Source organism: Polypterus senegalus, chromosome 10 (genome assembly GCF_016835505.1).
Source record: "Polypterus senegalus isolate Bchr_013 chromosome 10, ASM1683550v1, whole genome shotgun sequence".
NCBI classification, from domain to species: domain Eukaryota; kingdom Metazoa; phylum Chordata; class Cladistia; order Polypteriformes; family Polypteridae; genus Polypterus; species Polypterus senegalus.
In genome coordinates, this window is record NC_053163.1 from 172,314,621 (window position 1) to 172,329,934 (window position 15,314).

At 37.5% G+C, this 15,314-nt stretch overlaps 1 protein-coding gene across 1 annotated transcript in view; it reads left to right on the forward strand.

Moving 5' to 3' along the window:
- Positions 1-15,314, forward strand: part of LOC120538099 (lysine-specific demethylase 2A-like) — an 81,236-nt gene that overhangs the window by 16,119 nt on the left and 49,803 nt on the right. The window lies entirely within an intron of this gene.

Sequence of the window (15,314 nt, forward strand, 5' to 3'; positions counted from 1 at the left end):
CTGTTTTGTCAGAGAAATGCTCCTTTTGGTTTGGAGCGTTTGCTGTTGTAAGATTTTTGCATCATTCACTTGTTAAAATACTAAAGGGGGGTATTTAATGGATGAGTCAAATTGATTTAATTATCAAATGACACAAAATCCTAGTGATATACTTACCCAAATCTTTAACTCCATTTTTTTTTTTTTTTATTTTACATTTAATCAAACTGTAAAGCGAAACTTGTCAGTTTAATATTCGTCTGTTATTTCTGGACTTCTGTAACAGGAGAAAGTAGGGTGAAATGACACCTTTTATTGGCTAACTAAATAAACAGATTTGAAATTTAAGCTTTCGGGGCAGCTAAGGCCCCTTCATCAGGCAAGGTGTAACAAAGAAACTGAAAAGTACTCTAGCTTAAATTTGGAACAGCAAAGTGATTTTTTTTTTCTTTCATCTTAACAACCTTTTTGTTCAGATGTTAGCAAAATTAATAAACCTTAGATGAATTAACTCTGAACGAAGAGAACAATGAACTAATAAAATGTAGAGATAAGATAACCATCACTAGAGAAAGTCCTGTAAGGTTTTTTGAAGTGCATTGTCTGTAAGATAGACCTCTGACGTAGTCAGCTGGTCAATCAGTCTGTTAGTCCACATATCTGGTCATAAAGCTCTTGTCTCTATTCAGACAATTTTGTAGAGTATTGATTTTAAGCATAAGTTTATATTCCCATTCTCTCCGCGCCTGTTGGGTCTTGCATTTACCAATAAGCACAGTGACCCTGAGATCCTTTATGCTGTGGCCATTACTGTTAAAGTGTGCTGCCACCGGAAGATCAACACTGATCCGATTGATATGAAATCTATGCGAGTTCATTCGCTGGCACAGTGTCTGAGCAGTTTCCCCTACATACAGTCATACATACATACTCTCCTTGAGACAAGAGTTTTATGACCAGATATGTGGATTAACAAACTGATTGACCAGCTGACAGCTTTTGTCCGAAACTCTGTGTGGCTCAGCAGCTTGTGGCACAACTCCCTGCCAACAGAACAGGTGTGGCACCCATGCACACATCTACACGACAGATCAGGTAGTTATACCCCATTGCCAGCAGGAGCATAAAATAAAGGGTTCATTCACATGCAAACCTGCTAATGCGGTCTACCTAATCATGTGCATGAGGTACCCCAACACTGGACTGTATGTAGGGGAAACTGCTCAGACACTGTGCCAGCGAATGAACTCGCATAGATTTCATATCAATCGGATCAGTGTTGATCTTCCGGTGGCAGCACACTTTAACAGTAATGGCCACAGCATAAAGGATCTCAGGGTCACTGTGCTTATTGGTAAATGCAAGACCCAACAGGCGCGGAGAGAATGGGAATATAAACTTATGCTTAAAATCAATACTCTACAAAATTGTCTGAATAGAGACAAGAGCTTTATGACCAGATATGTGGACTAACAGACTGATTGCCCAGCTGACTACATCAGAGGCCTCTCTTACAGACAATGCACTTCAAAAAAAACCTTTACAGGACTTTCTCTAATGATGGTTATATCTACATTTTATTAGTCCATTGTTCTTTTCTTTCAGGGTTAATTCATCTAAGGTTGAAAGTCTCCATTCCTTTATCAGGATTATGTAAGACACTTTATTAATAAGCAATTTATCTTGCCATCATTTCAACTCGCATCTGATCAGTCACAGTTTTTTCTCTTTCAAGGCATGCATTAATGTATTTCTCTCAAAGCACACACTTATCTCATTTCTGCTCTAACTCCGAATGGGATAAAAGTGGAAATAACTAAAACCTGTGTGTGTGTGTTGTCTCTTTTTTTAAAAATAATAAGCATCATTCCTGTTGAAATTCTTCTGCCTTGAACACAAAGCATTTCTAGACATGTAATGTTTTTCTTTGAAACATTTCAATGCGTTACTGTATCGTCACCACAGTTTACCATTTCCATAAGTAGTTTTTACTTGCATTTTCACATATTATTGAGCTTTTCAAAGTAATTCATCTACTTTTCAGTCACACAAGTGTCAATTCTGACGTACACGCAGTACTACGGATACCGTAAGAAAGCTATTGCCGTTAAGTTTTCTGCCTTTTGTTATTGACTTGGTACCAAAGTGTCCAGTTCTTGTGACAGTCCCATTCATTTACTAATGGGGGGAGTTCCTCAACAAAGCAAAGAATAATAGTGAATAATGTCTTTTCACAACAAAAAAGAATGCATGCAACTTCTTCATTGAATTACTCTAATAGCATATCCACAAAAAAGCTTATGTGCACATTTTAATTTGAATCTCATTTACAATAGGCATGTACGCAAAAAAAATGAACATTTCTGGTTGAATTCCACTTTCAAACTTGTTACAATAAGTAACAACACTGTTGTTGTCTGTGCATGTCCATTGCACTCTGGCAGCCTGCGCATGTATTTGCTTCGAGCATGCTGTTTCAGTGGCTATGAGTAGAAGCATCCACAAAATAACCTTTCCACAGGCAAATGTTCAAGTGATTGCATTATTCCTTTTCTTGGCTGAAATAGTATGTCTCAATATTTCAGAAATAACTATATTTATGTTGATAGGCTGAACATACCATGTTAAACTTGGTAACATAATCTCAGTGCACCTTACATGGTACACTTTACTTTTTAAAGTACCAAGTACCTAAATACAGTATTTGTCTTATTGAAAAAAAAAAATACAGCGGGTCCTCGGGTTACGACACAATTCCATTCCTACGACAGTGATGTAACCCGAATTTTGGTGCAAGTCGAAACACACCCTAGCCTAAGTCACTTACTTATTCTAACACATTTGCAAAATCATAATCTAGAACGTAAAAATAAAACTAAGCCACAGAAAAAGGAAAAGGACATAAATATACTGTACCGTACACTGTACGGTAATAACAGAAAAAAATAAGTGTTGGAAAAAAAAACCTTTTATTCCTTCTTATGTCTCAATTTTTTTTGAAGTTTTTAAGGGAGTGAGTGTTGTAAACTCGAAATGTATGTCAAGACATTGTAACCCGAGGACCCCCTTTACCTGAATTATAATTATTCTAGCAGCCCTGAATGTGAGGCAAGAAGCACACATATTGGGTTATTTGCAGGGCTCAATCACACAGCCACTCAGAAAACAGTGAACTGCGTGAAATTCGTTAACAGAAACCGATATAAAGCATCAATTTTACTAAACGTATAAAACTCAAGAAAACTGTCAAAGGTATCGTGTTTGCTTCAGATTCACAATGTCCAAGCATTCTGACAAAAGAGAACTCCGGAAAATTACTTGCGCAAGTAAATGTGGATTATTAAGAAATCAGGTTTCTGCCTTAATCTAGATTGGTGTGCATATAAATGCACTAAATGTTTCCAAGCCGCATACTAAAAATAATACAAGGTTATGATTATTTTACCAACCAGTTTTCATAAAGAAAATAAAAATGGAGCACCGCACAAAAATAAACATCATTCACAACTTGGATGCAGTGTGACTCCTTTGAAAACACACAACATTTTAATAAATTAATTCAGTTTGCTATGAGATTGGATTCTGCAATGTCATTCTTCCATATTAGTGGTCAGAAAGATTAGGCCCACCCACTAAATGTAAGTGTAGATGTGTAAGTGTATGAAAAGATACTGTAAATATACCACAGTTACTGCAAACCTCTTTTAATCCACACAGGCAGTTTCATATGGGATACACTAAGGCAGTATGTATCCAAAGTTCACATAAAGTGAACAAGAGCAGTTTTAACCCCCAGACAGCTTAGCTTTATAACATGTGTGTTTCTAAGAGCTGTTTTTTTTTTTTATTTTTTTTTTTATATAATAACTCCTTTGAAACAACAACAACTCCGACCTAAACATGGACATAAGAGGTCTCAGTAAAGTGTTAGCCAGCAGAGTTAAAATGAACTTTGGCACTGATTTTTCACCGGTGAGATGCTTTGCTGTGAAGAACTTTACACTTGTGTAATAGGTAACTTTTTATTTTACAGCATCCATATAAATAACTTGACTACCAGAGATAGCTTTGTAAATCTGATGTATTTCACAATCTTTTATTATGTATATTATTTTATTTAGTATTTCTTTATTTTCATGGGCTGAAGGCTGATATTTGTAATCATGAGATTTTTGTTTTTACTCATGATTTGGGGGCTTTGCTCGCCAACTCCTCGGCCTGTGCCATGCGCCAGCCATTTCATGTCTCTGGATTTCACTTTCACCAAACAACAAATCTTTTAATTCTCGCAAATACGCCTCTTCATTGGGAAGAAACACTACTTTTCCCTCATGGCAACACAAATTAGACGATCTACAAATCTCCGACTTAAAGTTTAAATCCGAACAATATATTTGATCTCTTTTCGCTGTTCTGTTATCTCACTGAGTAGTAATTTCCATTTGTTTGCACTAATGTGATCTTTACTATCATTTTTTTGAGACTTTCAAATTTTAGTACTTCCATTATCTCTAACCTGGTCTGCATGTGTATCATGCCGCTTTTGAATTCTTTACATTCTACTTTGTCATCTAATCTTTGTCTTTTATTTGCAGCCCCAGGTGTGGTTAAATCTCTTGGCACAAAGTCTCGCCTCGTCTTGCCGGACTTGAAAGTATCTCTCTGGAAAAAGTCACGTCTCATCCCAGGCTAAAAAGTCATGTCTCGTCCCAGGATTTCTTTTTAATATAATAGAGAGATAGGATCACAGATAACTGTATATACTTGAGGCTGTGAAATTCCTCTGCTTTCTTGTTGTATCCGTTTGTTGCGCTTTGAGGGATGTGCTTGTCGGTCTGCTTTTGCATATACCAAGTCTAAGTTAATCTACTAGCTTTTTAGTTATATACCATTGGCCTACTCTGACACCATGGTACTAGTTGAAATTTCTAGATCTGCCTTTGGGATTATACGTTTATTACTTCAGTTTCACCGTGGTATTATTTGCTCCAGACATTTAACTTTTAAGTGAATATGTATTTAGTAAAGTTAAAAAATAAACTAATAAACAAAGTGCTTCATTATGGCTTCCAATTTTGGTCAGTTTTGAAAAGTCCATTCACGATGCAGAAGCCTTAAAACTAATTTGTTTACTTTAAGGTGGAAAGTATTGCTTTGTTTTAAATTTATAAGTGCTTATCTGAAGTAATTATACAACAGTACTTTCTGCCTTTATTGAAAGATGCATCTTTGTCATTTTATTGTGAGTTTCCCTTTACCCAGTGTTTTGCAACCAGCAGTTTCACAATCAGCCAGTCATTTTATCCATCCATCCATCCTCTCCCGCTTATTCGAGATTGGGTCGTGCGGGCAGCAGCTTGAGCAGAGATGCCCAGACTTCCCCAAGTCCACCAAACCTGACCCCCTCAGTGCCCTGGCTGCGCCTAGAAATTCTGTCCATAAAAGTTATTAACAGAATCTGTGTCTAAGGTGACAGTCATTTTATCTCCCTATATTAATCCCATTTAATTAGTCTGGGATTTTTTTTCTTCTCTCATTTTGCATTCATAAAAGCATGGTAGTGTGAGTGTTCACATTTATAAGCCATTTAGAAGTATTTGTATTTTTCACATAGCTTTTGAAGCTTAACTCTTTTTGTTGTTTGTTGTATTCCTGTTAATTTGGCTGTTTTCCATGTTTGCTTTCTTAATCGTATCCTTATAATGGCAGTGAACAATGAGTATGTTTACATGCGCACGCATGATCGGATTAAAGAGTATACAGAGATGAGGTGAAACGGCTGTCCACATGGTGTGAAGACAACAATCTATCTCTCTCAATGTCGACAAGACAAAAGAGATAATCGTGGACTTCAGAAAATTACATCCTGCCCACATCCCACTCGGCATCAACGGTTTAGATGTGGAGATTGTTACAAACTAAAATGCACATAGCCTTTAAACCAAAAAAAGTGCATTTAACTTAACCAAAAATACATTGTTAAAACAGAAACGTTTTTCATATCTTAGTAATAAATGACAAAACGTAGACAAACTATATAATGTGTAAAGCCTGAAGTGCAAAGATCAAATAAACACTTTCACAAAAGGTTCAAGGATGATACAATAGCTTCCATGGTGCAGCAGTAGGAATTGCTGACTTATAATCAAGAGTCCCCCGGTTCAATCCTGACTGCCTCAAATATTTACCGTTTTGAGTAGTGAGTTGCTCTTATTGTTAATATTATACAGTAAACACATACATTTGATTTGTGTCTGTACCAGCCACTGTATTAAATGTATAGTATTTGTAAAAGTTAACACTTTTTTTTTTTTTTTCACTTTTATTCTCAGTCACGATTATAATACATACTACGCCCCTCCCCCCCCAGCAATCTGATGCTGTTACTTTTTAATTGATACTGGGAATAACTGTAGATGTGAGTGGTGTTTTGAGAAAATCGAACTCTAAATTCTCTGATCTGGATGGATAAAAGCTGACACACAAACACTGGTGAATCTGCCTTATTCATATCTCATTGTCGCTTGATTTTTTTATTCAGTTTTATTGAGTGTTCCTGAATTAGTATGGGCCTTAAGTCCCGTGACGTCAAAGCCACACCGACAAAATAAGAGACATAGGTATATATGATATCTGGAATTATTCATTTTATGACCTCATAATACATTTCGGAAAACTTTGTGGCACGGATGCAACATTATTCATATTCATTCCCTTACCTTCTTGCGGTTCTTGCAGTGACTGCGTTTTTTCCCCCCCCCAACCTTACCCAGTCTGCACAGGACTCCAGGACCTGCAGAGGAAAGAATGTTCCTCTGCAAGGTGAGCCATGAACGCTCTTCTTTTCTCAGTGGACCCCGTACATGCCTTGCACAGTACATGTGCTATGATCGCCGCCATGTCAAGTTTGTTATACAACAAGCAACCGGCCACCATTGTGGTGAGCCTCTGTTGGAGGTTTATGACACGTCAACAATAAAAAATGCACATTGACGATTTTTTGTAGTAGACGTCGTATATTACATCGACTAATCATTGCAGCCCTATTAATAATACGATTGCCCAAATATTTGCCTCTGGAGATGTATTTAGTGGATGCTTCTACCCATGGCTGCATGTTTGAGCAAATACATGTGCAGGCTGACAGAGAGCAATGGACATGTGCAGAATACAAAATCCTTAACAATGTTTATGGGTGTTTATAGCACATTATTGAATCATTCAGAGAAATCTTCCTATGTGAATCAGATTTCTCTGAAGCTAATAACCTGATTTCTCTAACTGGAATAAGGGTTTACATGGCATTTCTGAAATCAGGTTTGGTTATTGAAGCGCATGCAAGTAAACTGAATGAGCAGAGCAGACACCTGGGCAAATGAGTCTGATTACGTAAAGGCTAACACTACTTCAGCATCAAGCACATCCTCTTTAATAAAACGCCTGTGTGCGTCCAGGTGTCCGTGTGTGTGTCTTCTGGTGAAGTGCGCATGCGCGGGCCGCGCTGTGCATCACGCCGTGCGCATGCACCGTGGACACACACACACACTGGAAGCTGGGCACACAGTGAATGGCCTTGCCGCTGCCACTCATGATAAGAAATAAAGGACAACATTGCTGGGGAGAGTGCTGACTGGGTAGTTGCGGCCGCGTACATAAAATCCATTGCTGGGGAGACGCCTCACATACAATAATCAGCTGCACGCCAGCACAGATTAAAATACTTGCTGGGGAACTAAACAGTACTTACTGGGGAGACGCCACAGGCACGATTATCGGCTACACGCCACACATTAAAGCAGTTGCTGGGGACACTCTGCTGATTGCCCAATGTTGTGACAGAAAATTAAAGTCATATTCCGGACAACAAAGCCAGTATTACTGTCAGAGAAAATTACAGGCATTTTACGGAAATACAAACCAGTATTACTGCGAGAGAAAATTAAAGACACACAATATAGTGACGCATATTACAGCCACATACAAGCCAATATTACTGTAAGAGAAAATATTATGGATGTATCTACTAACAACATGCAACCCAAAAAAAGGACACGTCAAGTAGAACAAAAGACACAGACAATCAAATCCTATATAAGCAACATCTCTTGGAAGAACGGTCAGCTCAACAAGTAAACATCAACAAAAGAAAGGCTGAAAGACAAAGAAAAATACGAGCAAATAGATCGATTGAAGAAAAAGAAAATGACCGTCAGAAACAAACCTAAAATAGAAAGACTCAGAAGAGCAAACCTTAGAAAAAGTTGACATTTACTTGCCAGAACCAGCATTCAGATGCAGGCAGTTATATATTGCATTATCAAGAGTTAGAAGTTTTCCAGATGTTGTTGTCAAGGTTGTAGATTGTCCTGATCAAGGTAAACTGTTGCCAAACTCGGACAGAATATTTACAAGAAATGTTGTCTGCAATCAAATTTTATAGAAACATTTCATGAGGTAAAAAAATAGAAAATTTTTCCTCAATATCTTCTACAGATATTGTGTCTTACAGATTGTTACAAAGTTTTACACCAAGACAATATTAATTATACTTACTGTGTTGTCATACGAGGTGTGGCAGAAAAGTAATGAGACTGATTTTTTATTTACCAAAGTTTTTATTTTTTTCAAACATCAATGTTATCCCCTTCAAAGTAGTTCCCTTGGGCAGCTACACACCGATGGAGACATTGTTCCCACTGTTGGTAGCAGCGCTGGAAGTCTTCAACCGGTATGGTCTTCAGCATGTCCGTTACACTCTTTTGGATGTTTTCTAAATTCCTGAAATGACGTCCTTTGAGGACATTTTTCTGTTTAGGAAAAAAGAAAAAGTCACACGGACTGAGGTCAGGTGAATAAGGGGGCTGGGGAACCACAGGAATGCCTTTTTGAGGTCAAAAATTCTGTTATGGAGAAGGCAGTTTTTCGGCACCATTTTGGCACAGACCTTTTGCATGTGCAAATGTTCAGTCAAAATTTGATGAACGGTAAATCTGTTCAAATTTAATTGTTCACTCTACATTCTTAATGTTAAACGACGGTTTGATCTCAAGAGTGTTTACACGTTCAATGTTTTCATTGGTTTTCGAAGTTGAAGTCCTCCCTGAATGGTGTTCATCTTCAACTTGTTTTCTGCCTTCCAAAAATGATTTGTGCCAGCGAAAAACTTGAGCTCGGGATAAAGAATGTTCCCCATAGGCCTGTTTTAACTTTTTAAACACAACGTTGCTCCAAATTCCACTGTTCCATTTTGCGTGACGCACAACCAAAAACACAACCTCGCTAATAGCAGTCACAAAAATCACGTAGTTAACGGAAGGAGTTGAAACTTGCACTGAGCTATGGGAGGGTTGCCAGTCTCATTACTTTTCTGCCACACCTCGTATACGTTTCTATTTTATTTTTATTATTTTACTTTAGGCTTCTTGCAAAAATATTTTTGATAAAAAAAAATTTAAGACAAGAAACAGAATGAGGTCAACGTCCCTTGCCATTTAATATAGACTGTTCCTACTAATGTTCATGCACTACTGTTCTAGCGCCCGTTATTGTAACGTGCTTAATGTCTAGTTAGTAAATAATGGATTAAATAACTAGAACATATGTAACAAAACAATGAAAATGTTAAAAAGCAAGGTTGAAAAACACAATTACTGTATCCCCATGTAATATATTTAGGTGCCTGGTAAATTCTAATAAAAATTTACCAAACTTAGTTTTATGATTTCTACATTGGCCACAAAACGTAGAAACTGGGAAATTTAGGATAGGAATCCAAATCGAAAATGAAACTTGGTTAGAATAAAAACCTGTAGTCTTATGTAGTCCTCAGGACTGAGTTTGATAACCAATACTTTAACCCAAGAAGTATGATTGTTGAAAGTTAGCTTTGTGAAAGCTGAAGTTAAATACAGTACTCACCTTGAAACTGGTTCTTTTTTCTTTTGCTGTTCTTCAAACTAATTGTCACTTTTGAAGTCGGACAGATTTTTGTATAAAAGATGGGGGTGAGACATTTAATCATGTGGCTAAGACCTGCATGAGTTGGAATATACTAAGAAAGATTTGCAGCACGCTAAGGGCAAGGGGTTGACAATATCTGAAAGAAATGCAAGGGAAAGTTCATAATGTGCAGCTGCAGAATATTGCCAACTGAGAAGGAATGCCTGTCCTGAAGGGAGTAAGAATTGTTTCAACCACTATTGTAAATCATGTATGTTTTGGAAAACTAGACCACTTTCTCTAGCTATAATGTGTTTTGTCTTACTGAAGAGTTCTCATCTACTATGAAATGAACAGTTTTGGTAACCTTATTCCATTTTCCAAAAGCTAATTAAAAGGAGGCTGGAAGGGCTAAATAGCAAGATTAATGATTTTGTTTAGCTGTAATGCGATTACCTGACCTGCAACTTTAACACTGTGACAAGAGAGGACTGAGACTGTTTTTTGTTGGCTTCACAATATGTATTTGAAATAATCTGCTGTAACACTCGGCTGTTTATTGGAGTATTAACTTCCACTTTAAGTACTGCTAACCGTGTCTTTGAAGAATCCTTATTATTATAAGGATTGATTTGGAAGCCTAGACATGATTTTGAGTATGCATTTTTAAGCAATAATTTATGTGTATGACTATTGTGGGCTTCGTTACTCCAGACACTTTGTCTGGATTATTTATGATTTCATGCCATTGAACATTTCCATTTGATTCCTTTGTGCCCATTGTTGTTTATCTAAAAATTCCACACATTCTAGGTTGTGAACATAGATAAATGGGTGTTTTTTTTTCCCCTTTTAGAAGCCAGAAATATTTTGCATCTTCCAAATAGACATACATTATTAGGTAGTTTTTAAGGTTTCTGTTTCATATTTGGTTTAGTGTATTATTGCCTATACCAGGGGTTGGCGAACTCCAGGCCTCGAGTGCCACAGTGGCTGCAGGTTTTCATTCTTACCATCCTCTTAATTAGAGACCAGTTTTTGCTGCTGATTACTTCTTTTAGTTAACTTGACTCAGGCCCAATAGTTGTTTCTTTCTCTTTAATTAGCAGCCAAACAATAATGAGACACAAAACAAGCCACCACATGACCAGCTCTCCTGTGCCCATCACACAATATCTGAAATTAAAGAGAGGTGACGGTCTTGGGAAGGTTGATCTCTCAGGTCACCAAAGCATTTTGACATTTGGTGCTTTTGGAAAGAACAGAAAAACAATAGTTTTCGAAATGTGTGCTGTGGCAGAATGAGAGCAGCAACAAGCCGTGAAATTGAATAACTGGTTTAATTAAAAGCAAGCATTGGCTTCTCATTAAGAAAGTGATTGGAGTGAAATTGGTTGGAGTTTGAAGCCCCAGTTTAGCTGGTCATCTGTTAGCTCGTTTCACATCTCATTTCTGCATGGCTGTCATTTAATGAAGGAAGGAATCAATTCATAGGGCTGAACTCTTCTAACAGGGCTATTAAAAAAAATAATGGGGAACAAATTCATTAGCAGTGAAAACTGGTCACTGATTAGGAAAAGGATTAGAATGTAAACCTGTAGCCACTGTGGCCCTCCAGGGCTGGAGTTCGCACACGCCTGGCCTATACTTTTTAGCCACCCAGATTGATGAGTCTCTTTATTATTATTATTATTATTATTAACGTTTGTCAACTCTGAAAACTCTTGAGTTATAAGTCTCTTGAATTCACCAAGATTCGATCTGGCAATTTCTGCAGTTTGCCTATCACGCACATAAGGTGAGAAGGATGAGTTTAAGAAAAAAACGGCAGGGTATACATTATATAGTATTGCACTAAACCAGACAAATAAAGGAGAGTAAGATAGTAAATTCAGAGGAAAAAAAGCCAAACGGACAACATCATTGATGGTCTAGCACACACACACACACACACACAGGTTACATGAGGATCTTGACAGAGAGAAGGGTAATAAAGTCAAGTAGAGCTAAAAGCCTTCCTGAACAGATGAGTTTCAAGTTGTTTTTTTAAAAGAATTCATGGAGTCAGCTGAACTGATTAATTTCGGTAGGTCATTCCAGAGTTTGGGCGCTATACAGCTGAAGGCCCTGTCGCCCATGGAGTGCAGGTTAGTGTGGGGCCCAACAAGATTGCCAGAATCAGAGGACCTTAGTGGGCAGACAGGGACATAGTGATGGAGAAGCTCACTGATGTAGTTTGGCAAAAGGTCATTTAAGGCTTTGTACGTTATTAGTAGAATTTTATATTCGATTCTGTAAGACACAGGGAGCCAGTGAAGATGAAGTAGGATGGGTGTTAAGTGCTCACTGCTGCTGGTATGAGTAAGGACTCTTGCAGCCGAGTTTTGAATAAGATGGAGCTGTGATATGAGATTAGAAGGGGCACCTGCCAGTAAGGAATTATAATAATCGATGTGGGATGTGATAAAAGCATGGGCAAGTTTCTCAGCGTTAGAAAAGGAGAGGCAGGAGCGAACACTGGATATGTTACAGAGATGAAAGTAAGAAATTTTCTTAGTTTGATTTATGTGAGCTGAATAAGAAAGGGAGGAATCAAAAAGGACACCAAGATTCTTTGCAATAGCGGCAGGTCTGTTGAGATCACCGCCAAGATAGACTGGGACAGAGCTCATTTTATAAAGTTGTACTTTAGTCCCAATTTGCAGGAGTTCAGTTTTGTTGCAATTTAATTTTAAAGAGTTCTGCTCCATCCAGGTTTTAATTTCACTGGGGCAAGTTGTGAGCTGAGAGAGCTCTGATGAAGTTCTACTTTTAACATTGAAATAGAGTTGAGTATTGTCTGCATAAAAATGATAACCCAGTCCAAAGCTATGAATAATATGGCCAAGGGGAAGTATAATAAATATAGAAGAGAAGAGGGCCGAAGACAGAGCCGTGAGGAACTCCTTGTGTGACTGGTGCTGAGCTGGTTCTGCTGTTGCCAAGACTAACACACTCTTGTCTATTGGTTAGATAGGACTTTTGAACCACTGGAGAGCAGTGCCAGATATACCCCGCATGTTCTCCATTCTGGACAGTAGAATGTCATGTCTGACCTTAGTGTCAAATGCTGCACTGAGGTTCTATTCTTCTACTCCCACTTGTACAAAGCTGGTACCACAGTCAGAAATGTGTTCTTTGACTTTCCCAGTTCTTTTAACACCATTCTGCCACACCGACTCAGGAGAAAAAGCCCAAGGCTTTGAATCTGAGTCTCTGTGGAAGACGTTTGCTCAGTCGGAAGTAGTTTAACTAGGTTTTCCTTTGTGTAAAATGTCTGCATTTTTTATGTGTGCAAATTGTATTAAACCATGCATGCTTGTCTGTTTTCTCTTTGATAATGTTAGTTATCTGTAGTTATCATAAATAGCTTTCTGCTTGATGGACCTCTTGCTCCAGTGTCCCTATGTTCGCTTTAGAGATGGACATTCCCATTCCAGTAGTAAAAAATGAAAAGCTGAGCTAAACCATGATCCTTTGTTGTTTTCTGTCCATTTCTTTGATGATAGAAGAACTTTCCAGATGAAACAATAACTATCTCCTGAAAGTAATGTGCAGACATACGTTATTTAGAACATTAAAGTATTGTTACATAGTGACATTTGGTAGATCTTTTTTCTTTCTTTCTTTATTTAATGTGAGCAGTGATGTTCTTCATGTATTCTAAAGATCTGTGATTCCCAATGAGATTTCCTGTGCTGTGGTAAGCCAGTGGCATCACTTCATGAGAGGCCCAGTGAATCTACAAACTAATCAAAACAGCTGTCTGTTATGGGTGTCTCTAGAAGAATTAGTGGAGCAGTGAATGAAAACAGAACTGAGTGCCATTATGAATAATGCTGCACATCCTCTCTCTGACGCACCAACTCTGAGGACTTTCAGCCGATGAAATATTCAGTGGGAGTGCGTCAAGAAATGCTACTGGGACTTCTTCATACCAGCAGCAACACACCTGTGTAATGCTTCACTATGTCTGTGACTGCAGAGTCAGACGTTTTCTTACTTTTTGGTCATTCTGGTATTTGTGTTTAATTATGTATTTATTTATTGAGTGTCTGTAAAAAGCCTAATTTGTCTTTGGGGACAAATAAAGTTCTATCCATCTATCTGTTTTACATTGTGCTAACTACTTACACAATGCTATGTACTGCCTGACAGCTACACTCTTTGAAAGGCACCGAATAAACTATCAAGAGGTGATTTGATATTTCTGCCTGAAGAGAGAAACAGTGGTCTTCCTGAAGCACGATGAATGTTGCTGCAGTGTTTGTGGGTTTCATTTTTTTTAAACACCTCAGGCAGTTTAATTGCAGGACCCGTGGATTGAGCTCTCTTATGGCATGCATGGTTTCTTACTTGAGGGCTCTTAAAGTAAGGTACTCTCTAGTATTAGCGTATTATTAATTACTTGGTTACCTTTTTTACATGGTTATTGGACTTCTCAATTACCTGTGTCCATTCCTAATAAAGATGTGTTTTCTGTTTAGACAAGGCCAAAACAGACATTCTAGTTCTGCTAAAATATATGAAAGGTGGGGATTATGGCTGTTTTTAACTGCTATATTGGGAAGCAGCAGTTTAAGTCACGTTTTTGTTGTAGCTGTAATTTCAGCAGCTAAATTAGGATATTTACAGCTTTACCAAAACCTCAGTCAGACAAAAGCAATTAGTTTGTTGTTCTTGCAATACAAATTGATAGCCTACCTGTGATTTTTTTTTTTTTTCACATTCGGCAAACAAACTAGAAAGTAAAAACACATTTAGCTATTTGTGTCAGTTGCAGTGGATAGACAAATTAGTGGAGTGTGCAAAACCTATAGAAACAAAGTTAAAAAAATTATACTGTTGTAATTATTTATGTAAACTCTCTGTACTTAACCTCCACTTTTAAAAAGAGCCAGCTTATATAGTAACATAAAAACAGTTCAAGACTGCATTCTCCTGAAAAGGGATTGTTAGTGCTCTAACTGTGTAAGAATCTGTTTTGGTGTTAAAGGTATACATTCTACTCAAAAATGTCTTTCCTTTTTTTGTTTAAATATATTACGTTTCCAATGTAGTTGGCTGTGATGGCCAAGAAAATTTTATTTCCGTTCTGCATGAAAACATGAAACTAAAGTTTCTGATACAGTATTGGTCGATGGTAACCAACATTGGTTAACAGCAGACAATATCAAATCATCCATGAAAACGCACTATTGCATTTTTCTCTCAGCCATCACTAAAAAATACATGTGTTAAGTAACATTAAAAAATATAGCTGTGGGTGGTGTATTCCTTTAAATGAAAACGTGTTATAGATAGTCTTTTTACATTGCTGGAAAGCATTTTATGTATTTTCTTATGGAATGGGAATA